This window comes from Carlito syrichta, unplaced genomic scaffold (assembly GCF_000164805.1).
Source record: "Carlito syrichta isolate Samal-C Ts95f unplaced genomic scaffold, Tarsius_syrichta-2.0.1 Scaffold309088, whole genome shotgun sequence".
NCBI classification, from domain to species: Eukaryota; Metazoa; Chordata; class Mammalia; order Primates; family Tarsiidae; genus Carlito; species Carlito syrichta.
In genome coordinates, this window is record NW_007253184.1 from 681,733 (window position 1) to 695,360 (window position 13,628).

At 38.5% G+C, this 13,628-nt stretch overlaps 1 protein-coding gene across 1 annotated transcript in view; it reads left to right on the forward strand.

Annotated features, from left to right (window-relative positions):
* Positions 1-13,628, forward strand: part of LOC103269106 (cGMP-dependent protein kinase 1-like) — a gene marked incomplete at its 3' end in the record, with an annotated part of 1,006,822 nt that overhangs the window by 435,500 nt on the left and 557,694 nt on the right. The window lies entirely within an intron of this gene.

Below are 13,628 nucleotides of genomic sequence, written 5' to 3' on the forward strand. Positions count from 1 at the left end.
TCCTTTCCTCTCCCTGCCCCCCCATAGTTTCCCGCCACTATCAATCCTTTTCTTATAGTATTACGATAGATGTTCAAGGTCCACTTATGAGTGAGAACATGTAATACTCAGTACTTTGTTTCTGTGAGAGATCACTCAGTATTATAAACTATAGTTCCATACAGGTTGCTGCGAATTTCATAATTTTATTCTTTTTTATGGCTGTGTAGTATTCCATCGTGAATATGTACCACATTTTTTAAATCCAGTCCTCTTTTCATGGACAGCATGGTTGGTTCCAGGTTCTTGCTATTGTGAACAATGCTGTGATAAACATATGTGTGCAGGTATCTTTTTTATAGAGTGATTTAAGTTCTTCAGGTATATTCCTGGTAGGGGGATTGCGGGGTCCTATGGGAGGTCGATATTTAGAGTTTTTAGGAATTGCCACACTGCTTTCCACAGAGGTTGTACTAGTTTACACTCCCCAAAACAGTGTAGAAGTGTTCCCTTTTCACCACATCCTCTCCAACATCTGTTATTTTTTGAGTTATTGATAATGACCATTCTGACTGGAGTTAGATGGTATTTCAGTGTACTTTTAATTTGCATCTCCTTGATGATTAGTGAGGTTGAACATTTCTTCATGTGTCTATTGGCCACTCGTATGTCTTCTTTTGAGAAGTGTCTATTCATATCTTTTGCCCACTTTGTAATGGGGTTGTTTGTTTGTTTCTTTTCATCACATTTGAGTTCCTTGTAGATCCAAGATGTTAAGTCTTTGTTGGACCTGGAGTTGGCAAATACTTTTTCCCGTCTGTGGGCTGTCTCCCTGCTCTCTTGATGGTTTCTTTGGCTTTGCAGAAGCTTGTCAGTTTAATGAGGTCCCATTTGTCTATCTTATCTCTAATGGCCCATGAGTTTCGGGTTTTGTTCAGGAATTAGATGCCGCTTCCAATTTCCATAAGGGTGTGTCCTGCATTTTCTAAGGTTCTTATGGTTTGAGGTTTTACATTTAGGTCTCTGATCCACTTAGAATTAATTTTTGTATATGGGGATAGATAGGGGTCTTGTTTGAATCTTTTGCATGTGGTCAGTCCATTTGCCCAGGAAGCACCATTTACTGAATAGGTTCTCCTCTCCCCAGTGGTAGGTAATGGAGGCTTTGTTGAAGATGAGTTGGTTGAGAAACTGAAGTTTTGCTTCTGGAATCTCGATTCTATTCCACTGGTCTATATGCCTGTTCCTGTACCAATACCAAACTGTTTGATTTTGTAGCTTTATAGTAAAGTTTGAAGTCTGGTAATGTGATACCTCCTGCTTTGTTTTTTTGGCTGAGGATTATAATGGCTATTCTTGGTTGTTTGTGCTTCCATATGAATCCCTGTATTATTTTTTCTAGCTCTGAGAAGAATGTTGCTGGTAATTTGATGGGTATTGCATTAAATCTGTAGATTGCCTTAGGTAAGATGGACATCTTCATAATGTTGATTCTTCCAATGCATTAGCATGGGATATTTTTCCACTTGTTTGTGTCATCTTTGATTTCTTTGAGCAGTGTTTTGTAGGTTTCATTGTAAAGGTCTTTCACATCTCTGGTTAGGAAGATGCCAAGGTATTTCATTTTTTTTGTGGCTATTGTGAATGAGATTGTGCTTTTTATTTGGGTTTCTGTTTGTTTATTGTTGGTAAAAAGAAATGCGATTGTCTTTGCACATTTATTTTATACCTGAGACTTTGCCAAAGTCCTTTATCAGTGTAAGGAGGCTTTTGACAGATTCTCTTGGGTTTTCAAGGTACACAGTCATGTCATCTGCAAAGAGAGATAACTTGACTTCCTCTTTTTCTATTTGGATACTCCTGATCGCCTTCTCTTTTCTGATTGTTCTAGCCAGAACTTTCAATACTATACTGAACAGGAGGGGAGAGAGTGGGCATCCTTGTCTTGTTCCAGTTTTCAGGGGAAATGGTTCCAATTTTTGTCTGTTTAGGGGTATGCTGCTGTGGGTTTCTCCTAGATGACTTTTTACTATTTTGAGGTATGTTCCATGTATGCCTAGATGGGGTGCTGGATTTTATCAAAAACTTTTTCTGCATCTAATGATATAATCATGTGGGTTTTGTTCTGATGTCTGTTGATGGATTTAATTACATATATTGTCTTGTGAATGTTGAACCAGTCTTACATCCCAGGGAAGAAGCCTACTTGGTCATGATGGATGATTTTTGAGATGTGTTGTTGAATCCAGTTTGCTAGGGTCTTGTTGAGAATTTTGGCATCTATGTTCATCAACGATATTGGCCTGTAGTTCTCTTCCTTTGTTGGGTCTTTACCTGGCTTGGGTATCAATGTGATGTTAGCTTCATAAAATGATTTGGGGAGAGTTCCATCTTTCTCAATCATCTGGAATACTTTCAGTAGGATTGGTATCAGCTCCTCCTTAAATGTCTTATAGAATTCTATTGGAAAGTCATCTGGTCCAGGGCTTTTTTTTTTTTTTTTTGTAGGTAGTTTTCTTATTACATAGTCAATTTCTTTGATTGTTATTGGTCTATTTAGGGTCTCGATTTCTTCTTGTTTCAACCTAGGCAGGTTGTGTGATGTCAGAAAGTCTTCCATTTCCAAAAGGTTTTCAAGTTTGTTTCCAAACAAGTGTACATAGTAGTCTCTAATGATCTTGTGTATTTCTTCAGGGTCAGATGTGACTTCATCTTTTGTGCTTCTGATTGCATTTATTTGGGCTTTTTCTCTTTTTTTCTTGGTCATTCTAGCTAAGGGACCATCAATCTTGTTTATCCTTTCAAAGAACCAGGTTTTTGTTTCATTGATTTTTTGTATTATCTTTTTATCTTCTATGTCCCGGATTTGGTCTTTTATTTTGGTGATCTGGATTCTTCTGCTGAAGTTAGGATTTTGGTGGTCTTGCTTTTCCAGCTTCTTAAGGTGATTTGTGAGGCTGTTAATTTGTGATCCTTCCATTTTCTTCATGTGCATTTGTAGAGATATGAATTCCCCTCTTACTACCTTTCATGGCATCCCAGAGATTTTGGTAAGATGTTTCTTCATTTTCATTTGTTTCCAGATATCTTTTAATCTCTGTTTTGATTTCATCATTGACCCACGAGTTGTTTAGCACCATGTTATTTAGTGTCCATGTCTTTGTGGGTTTGGGGGGAACCTTGTTGGTGTTGATGTTTATTTTTATTCCACCGTGGTCTGAGAAGGTGCATGACAGAATTTCAATCTTTTGAAATTTGTCCATGCTTGATTTATGGCCCAGTATGTGGTTGATCTTAGAGTACGTTCCATGCGGTGATGACTAGAATGTATATTCTGTGGTCATTGGGTGGAGAGTTCTGTCGGTATCAATTAAGTCCATTTGGTCAAGGGTCACATTGAGTTTCTGGATCTTATTGCTGATTTTTTGTCCTGATGATCTTTCTAGGGTTGTGAGTGGGGTATTAAAGTCCCCAGCTATGGTAGTGTTAGAGTAAATATCTTTTTTTTTTTTTTGAGTTTTCCTAGAAACTGCTTTATGAAAGTTGGTGCTTCTATGTTGGGTGCATATATGTTTAGGATACATATTTCTTGTGGATGGAATGAACCTTTTATCATTATGTAGTGACCTTCTGTATCTTTTTAAATTTTTGACAGCTTAAATGGTATTTTACCTGAAATTAGGATTGAGACTCCTCCTTTTGTGTTCTGTTCGCCTGGAAATTTATTTCACATCCTCTTACTTTGAGTCTGTGAGTGTCCTTTCTAGTTAGATGGGTCTCTTGAAGGCCATATGTTGTTGCCTGGTGATATTTTATCCATTTTTTCATTCTATGTCTTTCCAGTGGTGCATTTAGTCGATTTACATTAAGGTTAATTATTGAAATGCGAGAGTTGATCCCTATCATAAGGTTCTTATTGAGTTGTTGTTGTTCGTCTTTGTTGTCTTTCTTTTGGTTTTGGGGTTGGTTCATGTGTGTTTTACTCTTTTACTTCTACTCTTGTGAAGAATGTTGTTGTTCTTTTTTCCTTTTCTTCTGCGTTTAGTACTTTCTTAAGTGTTTCTTGTAGAGGTGGTCTGGTGGCAGCATAAGTTCTTAGGGATTGGATATCTGGGAAAGATTTTAATTCTCGTTCACTGATGAAGCTTAGCTTGTCTGGGTAGGTTATTCTTGGTTGAAACTTTGAAGATAGGTCTCCAAGCTCTCCTAGCCTGCAGGGTTTCTGTAGATAAATCTGCTGCTATTCTAATTGGTCTTCCATGGTATGTGATCTGGCCTTTTTCTCTTGCTGCCTTGAGGATTTTTTCTTTTATACTTACTGTTTTTAGATGAATTATTATGTGTCTGGGAGTTGGTCTTCTCATTTGTTGTCTTGCAGGGGTTCTCTGAATCTCTTGTGTTTGAATTTTTGCATCACTGATGAGATGAGGGTAGTTTTCTTCAATAATCTCATGAAATGTTTGTTCCAGGATGGTCTCAGTCTCTCTTCCTGTTTCAGGAAGTCCAATTACTCTTAGATTCTTTCTCTTGAAGTAATCGCTCATCTCTTGAAGGTTTTGTTCTGTCTTCTTAAGCTTCTTTTCTATGTTTTTGACAGTTTGGGTTAGTTCTATATTTTGGTCCTCAAGCTCTGAGATTCTTTCTTCTGCTTGTCTAATTCTGCTTTCCATGCTTATCAGTTTGTATTTATTTCACTCACAGTATTCTTTACTACTGTTATCTCAGTTATCAACTCCTTCCTACTTTCTTCTTTGTCTCTCCTGAATTCTTTTTAATCTCTCCATTAATGTCTTGATATCTAGGTTTGTAGTTTGAGACCAGTCATTCTGGGGGCTCTTCATTTTTGCACTCTGAAGTCAGTTTTCTCAGTGTCTGCCCTTCCAGGAATCTGGGAGAGACCCATGTTCCTCTTTTGGTTTTTCTTCATTTGTGTAGATTTTTCTCTCTCCCTCTTTCCCTCCCCTTCTTTAATTCTATGGGGTTGCTTTTACTTCTTTTGTTCAATCTCCTGTTCTTCCTTATGAGGGTCCTCTGGCTTTGTTCATTTTGGAGGCTGGACTGTGGGTTGGGGGCTGTACTTTTTGCAGTTTTGACGTTTCATTGAGGGGGAAGCTGTGATTCAGAATCTATCTGCTGATCCCCGTATCCACCAACAGGTGTATGGGTGCACTGGAACCCATTTCCTACTGCCTTACAATCTGTCCATGCAGCAGGGTTTAGGTTTGCTCCCTGGAACAAAAGGAAGTACGAAAAAGGAAAAAAATGGAAGAAGATAAGGTCAGAAGGAAGTTAAAGAGAGAGAAGAGTGAGAGGGAAAACAGACATACATACCAACCAATGAGTGAAAAAGAGACACAAGGTCCCAAAAATGTGAAAAACAGACACACAAACAAAATTCCCTATAGCATACTGGTAATCACACAAAGACAGTCCAATAAAATCATGCCTTTTGATGCATTTTTCCCCAACACAAACAGGTAGTCTAAGTCAAAAAGCAAACAAAAGTGAGCAAAACAAACAATCAAAACAATAAAATCAACATAAGAAACCAGACTTGCTCTGGAATCTTTCCTGAGTGTCTAACGTCTCTTCAGCTCTGATCTCTAGCCTCTCCCCTTTGCTTTTATTGCAGGCTGATAGATTTACTCCAAACTTGGGTTAGTTCCCTTGGCTTGCTACCTGAGAGATCTGTGACAAGGCTGAGTTGCCTCTGTCTGATTCAGCATAAGGAAGGGCCTTTTGACTCCTGTTTAGCGATGTTACCTTAGAAACCAAGGTGGAGGCTGCTCACAAATGGGCAGGGCAATGCAAATCTCTGTCTGGAAAATGGCCGAGGTGGGCAGCTCTTCTTTCATGGATACTTTCTCTCCACCTGTCCTTTCTCCCCGTTTGTCTGGGTCCGTGGCTGATCCACTATGATGGGCTGTGGTTGTGTGTCTCCTGTATCAGGCACCGGGGACCAGTGACACAGCTGGGCATTGGATCTGGTGTGCCGCCAGTGACCTGGGGTGGAGGAAGGAGCTGGGAATTCCCTCTTCTGGAGCTGAGAGCTGAGAGCGACTGATCAGCACCTCCTTAAAATATACTGTTCTCTTTCACAACCACGGGGTCCCAAGCTGGGTGCCTCAGCCAGAGCGGGGACCAGAGCTCCAAAGGGCCCGTGGTGTGTGGTGACAGTGGCTTTGGGCCCCGCACAGGGCACTTCAGCCAGGAATGGAGTTGGTGTCTCTGAGGGGCGGGTGCCTAGAGCCTCCCTGGGTGATTGTGGCTTGAAATAGGGCTGGGCAGGGACCCAGAACCCAGAGTGGGGAGCTGGAACTCTGAGGGGTGATCACCAGGCCCACTGGACTGGGTGCCCAGTCAGGGAGGGAGCTGGCAGTGGCTGAGAGCTGGGCAGATCAGTGTAGCTAGCAAGGGAACCCAGATCTCCACCAGGCGGTATCCAAGGGCTTCTACAGGTGGCGGCTGGCAGCTTAGGCCTGGGTGAGATGTTGTAGCTGGGGAAGGAGCTGGGATCTCCACACAGCCAGGGCCTGGGGTCACCTATGGTGGAGCAGTAGCAGCTGAGAGGCCTCAATAGCCAGCCTTGCATGGGTCCGAGGGTCTCCAGGCCTCAGACTGGTGCGGCTGGTGGTGGGCAGGGGGTTGGGGAGGGAAAGTAAGAGTCTTTTTGGGAACTCACCTTCAGAGAATCTCACAATCCCGCCTATGCCATCGCCATCTTACCTGAACTCCCTGAATAAATATTCTATAAAAAGAATATATCCAAAAGGTCAACATATTAAATGATGGCTAACCTTATTAGTTATGTTGTATATTCACAGAAAATTCCCCGAACTTCATTTGTAAATTTGTGCCCTTTATATGTATTATGTTTTTAGAAAGCACTATGAAAAAATAATTGATTACAAATAAAAGAATGAGGTGGAACCAAAGTCACCATCCAAGTTATTTGTTTATTTATTTTATTCTGGGTCTTGCTCTATCTCCCATGCTGAAGTGCAGTGGTACAATCACAGCTCACCATAGCCTCAACTTCCTGGGCTCAAGTGATCCTTCTACCTTAGCTTTCTGAATTGGTGTGACTATAGATGCATGCCACCTTGTCTGGCTAATTTTTTATTTTTTATTTTGTAAAGACAAAGTCTTGCTATGTTGCCCAAGCTGGTCTTGAACTCCTGGGCTCAAGCAATCCTTCCAATAAGACTTTTCAAAGTGTTGAAATTATAGGCATGAATCATGTGCCTGGCCCTAAGTGAAATATTGATTCATCTCTTGTTAGCTCAAACAAAGGCAGGAAGTTTATTCCAATACTCAAGGTCAAAGCATGATAAATATACTTCTAATGAAGCCATTATGTCACTTCCAAAGACTTAAAATTAGTCCAAATATGCAAAATGTCAAAGTATGTGGCAAGGTGGCAAATGCTGATACTGCAGCTGCTGGACATTTATTGAAGTCAATAAAGAGAAGGGTGAATTCCTTCAACAGATTTTAAATCTAGATAAATCTGATTTATTTCAGAAAGAGATGGTCAAGAGTTGTGCATCAAAAAGGAAAAAAGTGTTTCCAGGTTTTCAATCTTCAGAAGACTTATTCAGACTTCTATTAGTGGGAATTTACTCAGGACTTTACATCTAAACATTTCAGACTTTCAAATAATTGAGTTTTGCAACTTCACACTGTTTATGTTTTTGTTCTTCTTTTTTTTGTGGTAGCTATCCCATGCAGTGAAGAACATTTAGCAGCATCCCTGACCTCTACTCATGAGATGTCAGTAGTACCCTTTCCAAAGTTGTGACAACTAAAATTGTCTCTTGACAGTGGCAAATGTTTCTGGGGGGTAAAATTGCCTTACCTTCCCTTTATGAGAACAATCGGAATAAGTGCACTCTAATAAATAGGAAAAATAAGAAATAAGTGTATGTTGTATGCCCAATTACATAGATTTTATATAAGGTATATAAAGTATTTAGATTACATTAACAACGGAGGAGGATAATATAGGAAATAAGCAGTTATATTCTGTTCACAAGTCTTTCAGAGACAATACTAGTTATACTACTATTATCACTTTTATTCCTTTTTCTTTTTTTTTTTTTGAGTTAGAGTTTCCCTCCATTGCCCAGGTTGAAGTGCATGCTCACGGCAACCCCAGCATCCACCTACTGGGCTCAGGCAATTCTTCCACCTCAGCCTGCCAAGAAGGCAGAAGTACAGGCACATGCTATAGCTAATTTTTAAAAAATTATTATTATTTTTATTGTAGAGATGACATCTCACCAAGTTGTCTAGGCTGATCTCGAACCCCTGGGCTCAGGCAATCCTCTCGCTTTGGCCTCCCAAAGTGCTAGCATTACAGGCTTGAGCCACCATGCTTGACCTATCGCTTTTATTTCTAACAGAACTAAGGTATGCTCAAATTTTAGGTGCCATTTTTGTCAGTAAAGAAGGAGAATGATCAGCATACATGAGCAAAAAGCCTAAAAACAGCCTGTGGAGTGGATAAAGTGTGGTACAGCCATATAATATAGTTCATGGTTGTGTTAGTAGGAAAATTATAATGAGACACTGATAAAATTTCAGTCACATTGAACCTGAAAAGTGTTTGATTATTTGTATGAAATTAACAGCCTCAGTGAAATTCTTATTTATCTGCTTGTTTTAAAATGACTTGATGTGTCATTTCAAGCATGCTGCTAAATTGTCCTCATCTGTCTCCTCTGTTGAATTTTAATACTGCTTTTTTTGAAATCACAGTTTTATGCTCAGCCCAATTCTTTACACATAATGGCTACTCAATAAATATATGGTACAAGACACAACCAAGTTCCAGTGACACTGAAATTCTGTGAAGGATAAATTAGAAGGAGAAATAAAGACTTTATGGGTTTAGACTGGGACCTGGGACTGAAACACAGCCTAGCTGCAAATTTTGTCAAGTCAGTGAAGACCTTTGCTGACAATGTTGATGTAGTAACATTTTCAACAAATCATTTTTGACTATCCATCATTAACTCAAAGCACTGGGAATATAGGATGAATATCACAGAAGAGGTTCAAGCATTTGTTGAACTTACATTTTAGTTAGGGAGGTAGCCAATAAACAAATACACAAAAATAATTTACAGCTTAAGAAAAGAAATGTAAGAGGAACTACTAAAGGAAATAGAGACAACTTATCTTAGAAAAGATAGTCACAGACGGTCTCTCTGAGAAGAGGTTGTATAAGTTGTAGGGTGAAAAAAACCTGTCTTTTTTTTCTGTCTACACTCCTAGGTTCTCTAACTAGGGCACTGTAGATTAGACTGACAAATGACAGATTAACAAGAGAAAACCATACAAATGATTTAATATAAGTTTTATGTGACATGGATGTCTTCGCAAGAAAACGAATACCAGAAAACAAAGTGAAACCTGAATGTTTTTATAATAGGTTTGACAAAGAGTTATGGAGAAATGTGACAGGACAAATAGGTTTGTGCTAAGAATAATAAAGTGGGGACAATATAGAAAAATCCATGTGTTTGGATCCCTCTCATCATCCTTCTATCTTCAGAGATAAGGACACTCTTTTAGAGATAGAGAGGGCACCTCCAGGGTATCATCAGTGGAGATAGAGAGTAGACACTTTGGAATGTGTATTTGATGGAGGGTCAACTGGACATGCTAAGGATTGAGTAAAAGAATGACTTCTAAGGTTTGGCATGATATGATAGTGGTGCCATTCACTGAGAAATGTTGACAAGACTGTTATGGAATTAAAAGACACTGACAAAAATAATTTTAAAATAGTAAATAATAAAAAAGAAAGATACTGACATTTTCTACCTTGTTCTGTTTTTTCAAGCATACAAATAAGTTATTTAAAGTTTGCCTTATAACTCTACTATCTGACCCACCTATAGATCTATTTCTATAATTATTATTTTTTCATTTCCACTTGTTTCCTGACATGCCTCGTAAAATTTATTGGATTTTGACCAACATAATTGGAAACATTTTAGAAGTTCCTGTTAATATTTCCTTCCTCCAGAGAGGATTTTCATTTTCATCTGGAAGCCTGTTAGAGAAATAACAGATTGATCTAACCCAATCAGGGTTTGAGCTGACTCAACATTGAGTTCCCATTTTTGTAAGTTCTAATCTATTTCTGTTTTACCTTTATCACTATAGTGCAGCCCTTAGAGACTCTCAGGGGAAAGTCTGGCATGTTTGCAAGGGTACCTATTACTTAGTAGGACCTGAATTCTAATTTCTGTCTTTCTAAAATTGTGAGATTTCCTAGTGTTCTTCTAAAGCCACCATTTTCTGCTGGGTGCTCAATTTAGGATTATCAAATGACTCAAACCACATCAGGCTCACTTAATCTTCTTCCCTTCTCTTCTGGATCTTAGCTTCTCGACTTTTGGCTTCCTCGTAGCACTATCATCCTGTTCTGAAACTACTGAGGAATTTTGTGGAGCCACACAATATCTGGCCTAGTCTGGATTGTCTCTTAAATAGCTTGTTCTACTACCATCAATGTAAAAGATGGATTGGGGATGTTGAGTATAGATACTGAGAAGCCAGGAAAAAAGGGCCCCTTAAATTGGCACCTTCCAGCAAGAGATAATGAGAACCTGAAGTAGGGCAATGAGCGTGAAATGCAGAAAAGGAAATAGAAGCAATAAATGCTTGGGATGTGAATTTGAAACGATGCCAAATGAAAAATTTAGCTGTCAGTGTCTCTTCGATATTATTTGTGTGTCAGAATAAGAATGACATATCAGCTCCTTAATTCTGTGTCCCTCATAATTTTAAAGGCTGGTCAGGGGTGACTGGTTGCCAAAATAATAATAATAATAATCTACCATTTGAAATTTATCAAGGTCTGCTATTATGCTTGGCTATAAGAATTTGAAGGGGAAATGTATTTTAATCTGCCTTCATTTTTCCAAACAAAATCTTGCTTAGGTTAGAGACTATGTGAGTAATCTTTTTGAAGAAAGCCTTGTGCTCCATAATTCAGAAAGCATTGAAAATATTTAAAATCACATCTTTGTAATTATTCTAATAGCAATATTTTATGGAAGAAGTTGAATCATTCACCTTAAAGAAACACTGAGCCAGGTTGATAATATGAACCATTTAACAATGCATTTGAAATGTGGCACTTGTTCTAAATAAATAGAATTCAAAGAGGTATAAGAATAGAAATTCTTTAATGCCTGCAATAGACCAGGAATCCAATGTTGAGTACTTGTTGTACATTCCCATTCAATCTTTTCAACAACCTTATAAGTCAGGTAGATATTTCCGTATGTTGTAGAGTCAAGTCTCAAAAAGTTGTGATAAGTTGCCAGAAATCACACAATTAGTAAATGGCAGAACCAGGACTGAAAATGGATTATTGTATTTATTGTATTCTGTCTTCACTTCCCTAGGAACAAAGAATCTAAGAGCTTACTTACCTTTTGAGAAAAGCTTGGAAAAACATGATGGGAAAATCCGGGTCAGAATTTTAGATTTATTTGAACAAAACATTGCATTACTCAATAAAACAAAATAAAAATCTTAACTAAATTCTCTCCAAGTCAAGTAATACTTTTACTTATGGGAGTATAAAACAGCTCTTGTTCTTATTAACTTGGATCCTGAGGCATCTCATTATATATTTTCTAAACTCTAAGTATGAACTCATTCCCCCAAAAGTTTAATACACCTATTGTCATCATTTATATAGAAACAGCAAAACTAGCTATTTTAGAATCTCAATCTCCTTTATTTTATTTCTTCCCTGAGCATGGGAAGTTCTATTTGTTGCATCAGCAAAATGAGCAGAAATCTGAGCCCTTTGACAAGATGACCAGATGAGTTCACAATAGCTATGAATCTTATTCTAAGGAGATAGAAAATTTACCATGTATCTTATTTCTACCATGTTCTAGGCAGTTAGTATTTAACTATCTAATTTAATGCTCACAACAAATCTATCAGGTACATGCTATCTATACAGATGATAGATCCAGAGAAGTCAAATGACTTGCCTAATATAAATCCTGGTGGCCAGGAGCGGTGGCTCAAGCCTATAATCCCAGCACTTTGGGAAGCCGAGGTGAGAGGATTGCTTGAGCCCACGGGTTTGAGACCAATTCGGACACCTTGGCGAATCCTCGTCTCTACAATAAATTGAAAAAAATTAGCCGGTGTGGTAGCACATGCTTGTAGTTCTAGCTACTTGGAAGGCTGAGGCGGAAGGATCACTGGAGTCCAGTAGTTTGATGCTGGGGTGGCCATGAGCATGCTACTGCACTCCAGCCTGGGTTAGAGTGAGACTCCAGCTCGAAAAAATAAAAAAAATAAAATAAAATAATCCTGGTAAAGGGCAGTTCATTCTGAAACTGATAATAAAATATTTTGTACCTAAAGAGCTCCAATAGCGGCTAGGCTCAGTGGCTTAGCCTGTAATCCTAGCACTTTGGGATGCCGAGGCGAGAGGATTGCCTGAGCCTGCGGGTTCGAGACCCGCCTGGGCAACTTGGCGAGACCTTGTCCCTACAGTAAATTGAAAACTAGCCGGGCGTAGTAGAGCGCGCCTCTAGTTCTAGCTACTTGGAAGGCTGAGGCGGAAGGAACGCTGGAGCCCCGCAGGTTGAGGCTGTGGTGGCTGGGAGCGTGCCACTGCACTCCAGTCTGGGCGACAGAGTGAGACTCCAACTCAAAAAAAAAAAAAAAAAAAAAAAGCTCCAATAGCTTAACATAAGTCTTGTTAAGTATGTCACTAGTGAGACACTGTACCAAATGCTAAAGTATACTTTATTATATAATATAGTGAATGAAATGCAATATTATATATATAATATAGTGAATAAAATGCAATATTATATATATAAATTATGCATACCTATATAGGTGTATATATGTATATATACATACATGTATATAAATATTTGTATATGGAGAAAGTTATATATTATATACTAAATTAAATAGTTGTTTTTGATATATATTACATATTTTAATGTACATTATTATATATAAGCAGAATGTATATGATAATGAATATAAAACTGAATGGAGATTCTGGGCTACATAAAGTATGAATTAACCTCTAAATTCCACCAACATGGGAGAAACCATCACTGCAATCTATATTTGCATGAGGAGAATAGGAGCAATCTGTTGCATGCAGTTGTGTCATCAGTGTCTAGCATAGTCTCTGACATAAATGCATAATAAATATTTTTGGATAAACAAATGATTAATATAAGTAAGACCCAAGCAAAGTCCCCAGATTACCTAGAAATTCACGATGATAATTAGAGGAAATCTGGTATCTAAAGAAGAGAGGTTAGAAACGAATTAAACAAAACTCTCCAATTCTATTAATGACCTTTGCAAATTGACTTCATATTCTTCATGTCCATGGAATGTTCAGCAATAAAAATTAGATAGAAGTGTAGAATGATTTGTCAGACAAGGAAGAATTTTCTGTCCACTGAAGGCTGTTAACACTGGGGTGAATTACTTATAAAAAGTATGCAAGCCGGGCTCGGTGTCTCAGTCTGTAATCCCGCGCCTTTGGGAGGCTGAGGTGAGTGGATTGCCTGAGCCCGCGGGTTCGAGAACCGCCTGGGCAGTGAGACCTCATCTCTACAATAAATCAA